Source organism: Helianthus annuus, chromosome 4, assembly GCF_002127325.2.
Source record: "Helianthus annuus cultivar XRQ/B chromosome 4, HanXRQr2.0-SUNRISE, whole genome shotgun sequence".
Classification (NCBI taxonomy): Eukaryota; Viridiplantae; Streptophyta; class Magnoliopsida; order Asterales; family Asteraceae; genus Helianthus; species Helianthus annuus.
In genome coordinates, this window is record NC_035436.2 from 127,235,378 (window position 1) to 127,243,807 (window position 8,430).

An 8,430-nucleotide genomic window follows, 5' to 3' on the forward strand; every position below is an offset into this window, starting at 1 on the left:
ATGTACCGAATAGCGAGACTTGTGTGCTTCGTCCATCACAAGTTCGCGTAGACCGCCATAAAGTGGGACCCAAATACGGCCCGTTACATAGTAGGCGCCGTCTGCCTTCTGTTCCATCTGTTGTCGTGAGCCGCGTAAGGCTTCAGCCTTGACGTTTTCTGGTTTCAGTGCTTCTGTCTGAGCAGCTCGTATCTGTGCGGGAAGGCTAGACTGAATTGTAAGCTGTAGCGCTCGCACGCGCCGTGGTAAAGTGTCCTTTCGACTAAGGGCATCAGCCACAACATTGGCTTTGCCTGGATGGTACTTGATAGCGCATTCGTAGTCGTTCAGTAACTCGACCCATCGTCGTTGACGCATGTTCAAATCCTTCTGCTTAAGGATATGCTCGAGACTCCTGTGATCGGTGTAAATCGTGCACCTAGTACCGTACAGGTAGTGTCGCCATATCTTAAGCGCGAAAACAACAGCTCCCAGCTCTAAATCGTGCGTCGTGTAGTTCCGTTCATGAACCTTGAGTTGACGAGAGGCGTAGGCAATCACTTTATCCCGCTGCATCAATACGCATCCCAGACCCTGTATGGATGCGTCACAATATACTATGAAGTCATCTGTGCCCTCTGGCAATGAAAGAATAGGTGCACTGCAAAGCCTATCCTTTAGATACTGAAAAGCAGTTTCCTGCGTGTTGCCCCAACGGTAGGTGACACCCTTCTGTGTCAGTAGTGTGAGTGGCTGCGCAATCTTCGAGAAATCCTTAATAAACCGTCTGTAATAACCTGCCAGACCCAAGAATTGGCGTATTTCTGTCGGTGTACGCGGTGCAGGCCAGTTTCTGATCGAATCTACCTTGGATGGATCGACATGGATCCCATCCTTGTTCACTACGTGGCCTAAGAAGTGGACTTCACGAAGCCAGAAGTCGCATTTAGAAAGCTTGGCGTACAACTGTTCCTTCCGAAGGAGTTCCAAAATGAGACGAAGATGTTGCTCGTGTTCCTCCTGACTCTTGGAGTAAATCAGGATGTCGTCGATGAATACTATGACGAACTTGTCGAGATAGGGTTTGCACACCCTGTTCATAAGATCCATAAATACAGCAGGCGCGTTCGTTAACCCGAATGGCATGACGAGAAACTCGTAGTGACCGTAACGAGTTCTGAAGGCTGTCTTGGAGACGTCCTCATCCCGGACTCTCAGCTGATGGTACCCCGACCTTAAGTCTATCTTCGAATAGTAACACGACCCTTGCAACTGGTCGAATAAGTCGTCTATGCGTGGAAGAGGATAACGGTTCTTCACCGTCACCTTGTTCAGTTCCCTGTAGTCTATGCACATCCTGAACGTACCGTCTTTCTTCTTCACGAAAAGTACTGGAGCTCCCCAAGGCGAAGAGCTTGGTCGTATGAAACCCTTTTCCAAGAGTTCCTGCAGTTGCTTTGACAATTCCTCCAATTCTGATGGAGCTAGACGATATGGTGCGCGAGCGATGGGTGCTGCTCCTGGAGCGAGTTCGATCTGAAATTTGACCTGACGATGAGGCGGTAAGCCAGGTAAGTCTTCAGGAAACACCTGGGGGTAATCACGTACAATTGGAATATCTTCCAATTTCTTTTCCTTTGCTGAGGCGTCTGTAACAAGAGCCAAAATGGCTGTGTGACCCTTACGTAAGCATTTCTGAGCCTTCAAGAAAGAGATGATGCCAACCACTGCACCACTCTTGTCGCCTTGAACTTCTAGAGGTTCCTGACCCGAACGAGGAATGCGAATAACCTTTTCGCTGCATAAGATTTCTGCCTGGTGTTGGGATAACCAATCCATCCCAATCACAACGTCGAAGCTACCCAAAACTATGGGAATGAGGTCGATAGAGAAAGCTTGACCAGCTAAGATAAGATTACAACCCTGAACTACGTGCGTGGCTTCTAGACTTTTACCGTTAGCTAACTCGACTACATGTTTGGTGGGTAAAAGTGTTGGTGCACGTTTTAGCAGTTGACACATTTTCACAGACATATAGCTTGTATCCGCACCCGAATCAAACAAAACAGTAACGTAAATATTGTCGAGGAGAAACTTACCCATAACAACGTTGGGATCGTTCACTGCATCGCCTCGACCTAGCACAAAAGCGCGACCACGAGCTTCATTGCCGTTGTTGTTGTTGTTCCTGCCGTTATTGTTGCCGTTGCCCTGGTTGTTATTGTTGTTGCGATTCTGGTTCAACTGAGGGCAATCGCGTTTGAAGTGACCTTCAGCCCCACACTGGAAACATCCCCGGTTTCCACGCTGTGGCTGCTGCTGCTGATTCTGGTTCGGTGGAGCTGGTTGCTGAGGCTGCTGATTCTGATTCGCAGGACGAGGGCTCCTGCAGTCTTTAGCCTCGTGCCCCATCTTAAGGCACCTTTGACAACGACCCTTGTTGCATGGGCCGTGGTGATGCCTGTTGCAGTTGTGGCACCTGGGTTGACTACCCTGATATCTCCTCTGTCTGTGACCACTAGAGGATTGCTGACTGGGACTCTGATAGTGATCGACCTTCTGCTGCTGAGCTTGTGGCTGAACAGATGCTGAACCTTTGCTAGAATCTACATCCCATTTTCTTTTACTGTCACCAGATGTAGCAGGAGTAACTGAGGTGGTGACATTAGCAGTAGCATTAACACGCTTTGGCAGTCTATTCTGATCCACTGCCTGATCAGTGATACGGTGAGCGAGACGCTGAATTTCCTGAATGTTTTCGAGATTAGCCGACGTCACGTGTGTCACACCCCCAAAATCCACACGCGGAGTATCACCGCTTGGAGGCGTGACATGACCAGGATCCTAACCACCAATCATATTGAACATGTAATATAGTTAAGTATAGCGGAAGCATTTTAAGTAACCCAAACAATAGCATGCATGATTTATCATAAGTGTTGAAATATCATTCACGACCCTTTGCCCACAACGACCTGCTCCTCCCTGTGCAAGCTCCATAATGTACCTAAGGTCCTGCAAGGCATGCAGCAAATAATCAACAAACTAGTTGAGCGAGTTCACAGAAAGTAAGTTCAGTAATGGAGTAGTATAGCAAGCATTGCGTTCGTTTATCTAATCATGCATCGTACTAGTTCGTTCATTGTTCATGTATAGTATTGGTTCGTATCGCGGGCCATTTCGGCATGTATGCGAAGATTGGGGAAAGTTCTCAAGTATTCTAGACTATGTATATTTGTATCGCGGCCACCCTGGCATGTGTGCGAAGTTTTAGTATCTATAGTTCGCGGCCTTTCCAAGGCATGTGTGCGAAGATCAGTCATAATATCGCGGCCAACCCCTGGCGTGTGTGCGAAGATCAGTTCAATCAGTATACTAGTCTAGTCGTATCTCATCATTACCCTTCCTCACCCTGAGGACCATATCATTAAATTCTATCTTCTGAGTAAGTACAAATAAATAATCCAAAACCCATTCCCACCCTGGGAACCCCATGCCTTGGCTGTGTGAACTCACCTTGGGTTGCTCGGCAGATACACAAAGAGAGAAAGAGAGTTCTTGAACTAACAGTGGTCAACCACGTCCTAACAGGGTTATTACATAAGTCAGGTTCGCATATAGCACGTATGTTGTATCACATAGGTTAACACGTTGCAAGCATGCAAGGATCATGGTAAACATGTACACGTATCAGCAATCCGATAACAATCTAAGTATTCGGCCCAAACATAACCCGGCCCAAATAATATTCACCCAACCTATCAGCCCAATCAGATAAGTAGTCCAAATAGCCGAGGTGCAAACAAGTCCAGTTATCCGGCCCAATTAGTTGGGCTCGTGTCAGTGTGCAAGTCCAATCATGTGCACGTGCATGGTCCCGACTCGCAACAGAGATTACGAGTCGCAACAAGGGAGATCTCGACAGACGCATATCCTTCGAGACTAGGTGGTTTCGAGTCCGGTCTCGAGTCGCAACGGGGTTACGAGTCGTAACTACTGGTCTCGGCTCATCATGGTTTGGTTACGAGTCGCAACCGGGACTCACAACCACGGTTTCGGCTCATGCTGTTGTGTGAGGTTCCGAGTCGCAACAAGACTCGCAATCTCGGTCTCGACTCGCAATCCGTGTGCCTAACAACTTGTAACAGTTTCCATGTTTCATGCAATCAGTTATGCCAATCAATTATCAATTTCCATAATTCAAACCAACTAACAGTTTCTCATGAATCCTACCGAGTTTTATCGATCAAACATGCAATAACAACATACATTCTCATAAACCCTAGTATGAATAACGTGAATAACCAAATCACCCAATTTATGAACAACAACATCAAACATCATATCCGATTTCGTAATCATGTAACCAACTTAACAAGAATATTATCATTAACATTATCAAACATTATCCGATTATATAACCTGTCCGGCTGATCGAACAAAGCCCAAACAAACATGCAATTATCTAATCATATATAGCAAATCAACAATTTATCAGACATCGATTCCTATCCATCAAACATATCCGGTCGATCAGTTCTACATGTCCGACCGATTCAACAACACATTCAGCCAAATAACACACAAAGCAATTCAATTAAAACACTAACCGATCGGTCGAGGGTAATCCAAATCGGGATCAATTTCCGGTTGCTTGTGCCGTCCGGTTATGCGTGAGAAAGAGAGAGATGTTTTTGCTAGGGTTTTGTGTGTGTTTTTTTTCTAAATTGCCAAGTTGTAAAACTAGAACCCTAAAGGTGTGCATGTATATATGTATACGTACAAGGGATGTGGGCCGAAATCCCACATGGGTTTTCTCATGGTCTCGAGTCCACTAAATGGACCGAGTGGGTTTTCGTGAAATCAAATACTATTCGGTTTAAGCAACATGTCACACAATCACATAATCACATAACATATCATGTATTCGTTCAATTAACATAGATCACGTGAGCATATAACGTCACACAAGATAAGTCTAAAGTACGGGTTGTCACATTATCCCCAACTAATTGGAAATTTCGTCCCGAAATTTGGTATGCACTCACTGAGGAAGCTAGGTAAGTTCAATCGTTCCCTGGTTTTTCCTGGGGTGTCACATCCTCCCCCCGTTGATCTGGAATTTCGTCCCGAAATTCCGAAGTAGTAGCTTCAGCCTCAGTAGTGGTTGTATTTGTTTCGAATAACTGGGGTACTTTTCTGTCATCCTGTCTTCGCGTTCCCAGGTGTACTCTGGGCCACGTTGGAGTTCCAACGAACTCGAACAAGAGGGATTCTCTTGTGTTTGAGGACCTTCACATCCTGGTCCGTGATTTCAACTGGTTTCCCGACGAACTGCAACCGCTCGTCGATAGTTCGATACCTGAAAGACATTGTGAACTGCCCCGAGTTCAGCTGGTAGGTTCAATCTATAGGCTATCCTGCCTGTACGTTCTATGATCCCGAATGGTCCCCGACCTGATATTCCAATGGCTTTCTACGCTTGTCCGCGTAGGCTTTCTGACGGTCGCGTGCTGCCGCCATGCGTTGTCGTATCTGTGCAATCTTTTTCCGTGGCATCCATTACAATCTCTGGACCCGTAATCTGACTATCCCCCACCTCTGCCCAACAAAGAGGTGACCGGCATCTACGCTCGTACAATGCCTCGAATGGAGCGGTTTGTATGCTGCTGTGCTCATGTTTAATCGTGAGTTGGATGGTTTGTGCATTGCTTGCCAAAGTTCTGGCGTGAATCGTGCATCGTGGTCCGAAATGATGGACGTGGGCACCCCGTGCCTCGAACAATCTTCTTTAAGATAGATGTCTGCGAGAGTGGAGAACTTGTCCGTTTCCTTAATCGGTAGGAAGTGTGCAGACTTGGTGAGTCGATCCACGATCACCCATATGGTATCGTTCCCATGCTGGGATCGAGGTAGGCCTGTAACGAAATCCATGGAAATTTCTTCCCATTTCCACTGAGGTATCTTAAGCTGCTGAAGTAGGCCCGTTGGTTTCCGATATTCAACCTTGACTCCCACACAGGTCAAGCATTTTCCAACGTACGTAGCGATGTGGGCCTTCATACTAGGCCACCAATAAGTAGTGCTGATGTCGTAGTACGTTCTATCCGACCCTGGATGTACTGAGTGGTAAGACTTGTGAGCTTCATCCATCACAAGTTCGCATAGACCGTCGTTAAGTGAGACCCAAATATGCCCCGTTACAAAGTAGGCGCCGTCTGCCTTCTGTCCTAATCGTTGTTGTGTGCCGCGTAAGGCTCCAGCCTTGACGTTTTCGGGCTTCTGTGCTTCTATCTGAGCAGTTCGTATCTGTGCTGGAAGGCTAGATTGGATCGTAGCAGTAGCGCTCGCACGCGCTAAGGTAGAGTGTCCTTCCGACTGAGGGCGTCCGCCACAACATTGGCCTTGCCTGGATGGTACTTGATGGCGCATTCGTAGTCGCTATGTAGTTCAACCCATCATCGTTGACGCATGGTTCAAGTCCTCCTGCTTAAGAATATGCTCGAGACTCCTGTGATCGGTGTAAATGGTGCACCTGGTACCGTACAGGTAGTGTCGCCATATCTTAAGCGCAAAAACAACAGCTCCCAGCTCTAAATCGTGCGTCGTGTAGTTGCGTTCATGAATCTTAAGTTAACGTGAAGCAAAAGCGATAACCTTGTCGCGCTGAAAGCAGTCTCCTGGGGCTCTCCCAGCAATAGGTGACACCCTTCTGTGTCAGTAGCGTAAGTGGCTGAGCAATCTCTGAGAAATCCCTGCATAAACCGTCTGTAGTATGTGGTGTAGGCCTGATTTCTGGTCGAGTCTACCTTGGATGGATCGACACGGATTCCATCCTTGCTCACTACGTGGCCTAAGAAGTGGACTTCACGAATACTATGACGAGCTCGTCTAGGTAGGGTTTGCACACCCTGTTCATGAGGTTCTCAAATACAGCAGGTGCGTTCAAATAATATCAAACCATCCATCATATCAAACACAAAGTATAGTAACTAAAATAGTCCATAAAACCCAGTACGAATCAGGTTCAAACCAAACTTTGTTTGAGTAACAGAGACATAATAAAGAAAATCCCAAAACGAGTTATAACTTCAAGCAGCGTCTCCTTGTCCTAGCATGAAAGCTCGACCCCTTGCCTCGTTGCCATTGTTGTTGTTGTTGTTCCCATTGCCCTGGTTATTATTGTTGTTCAGATTCTGGTTCAACTGTGGGCAATCGCGCTTGTAATGACCTTCTGCCCCACACTGGAAACATCCCCGATTTCTACGCTGTGGCTGCTGCTGCTGCTGTGGGTTCTGAGGAACTGGTGGTGGAAGTTGCTGATTCTGGTTTGCAGGTCGTGAGCTCCTGCAATCTTTGGCTTCGTGCCCTATCTTGAAACATCTCTGGCAACGTTCCTTGCGACACCTTCCACTGTGGTGCTTGTTACACTTGTTACATAGTGGGTGTACTCCCCTGTATCCACCCTGCTCCTGACTGCCAGATGATTGCTGACTCGGGTTCTGGTAGTCGTTCGTTCTGCGCTGCTGTGCTTGAGACTGATCGGAATCCCCATCCCATTTCCGTTTGTTGTCGTTGGGTGTAGCAGAAGTAGCAGCTGAAGTGACTGTAGCAGTAGCGTTGACACGCTTTGGCAGTTTATTCTGATCCACTGCCTGATCAGTGATGCGATGAGCGAGGCGCTGAATCTCCTGGATGTTTTCGAGGTTAGCCGATGTCACGTGGCTCTGAATCTCTGGCGCCAAACCCTTGAGATACAACTCAATGCGCTTGTATGGAGGGTCCACCATAGTAGGGCACAGAACTGCCAGCTCGTTTGACCGTTTCGTATATGCTTCGATCTCTGACCCAATCATTTTCAGATTATACAGCTCGTCTTCCAGCTTGTGAATGTCTTCACGCGTGCAATACTCCCTCTTGATGAGTTCCTTAAAATCGTTCCATGGGGTGGCGTTAGCAGCTGCCAACCCTAAGATTTGAACTTGGGCGTTCCACCAAGTTAGTGCTATTCCCTCCAAGGTGCCGGTGGCAAACTTGACCTTGCGAGCCTCAGGGCACTCGCACATTTCGAATACTGATTCTAGCTTCTCGAACCAGTGGAGGAGTCCCACTGCCCCCTCTGTGCCGCTAAAGGTGTTTGGACGACAGTCCATGAAGTTCTTAAAGGTGCAAACTTGCTGCGCTGGTTGACCTATTGTGTACGAATAGGACAAAGTTTAAATACAAGGGCTAGCTTAGGAATGTAGGATCTAAAGACCCTAGTGTAAGTTATGACTATAGGGTATACTACCTGCTTGAGCAGCTGCAAGTGCCGCAGCAACTTGAGCTTGAACGAGAGCCTCTAGCTGGGCTTGAGTCATGTTGATTCGTCCCGACATGATCTTCATAGTAAAAGTAATGTAAATAAGAGTGGTTCGCGAGTAGGGCGATGACAGAAAAGTATGGGCATAT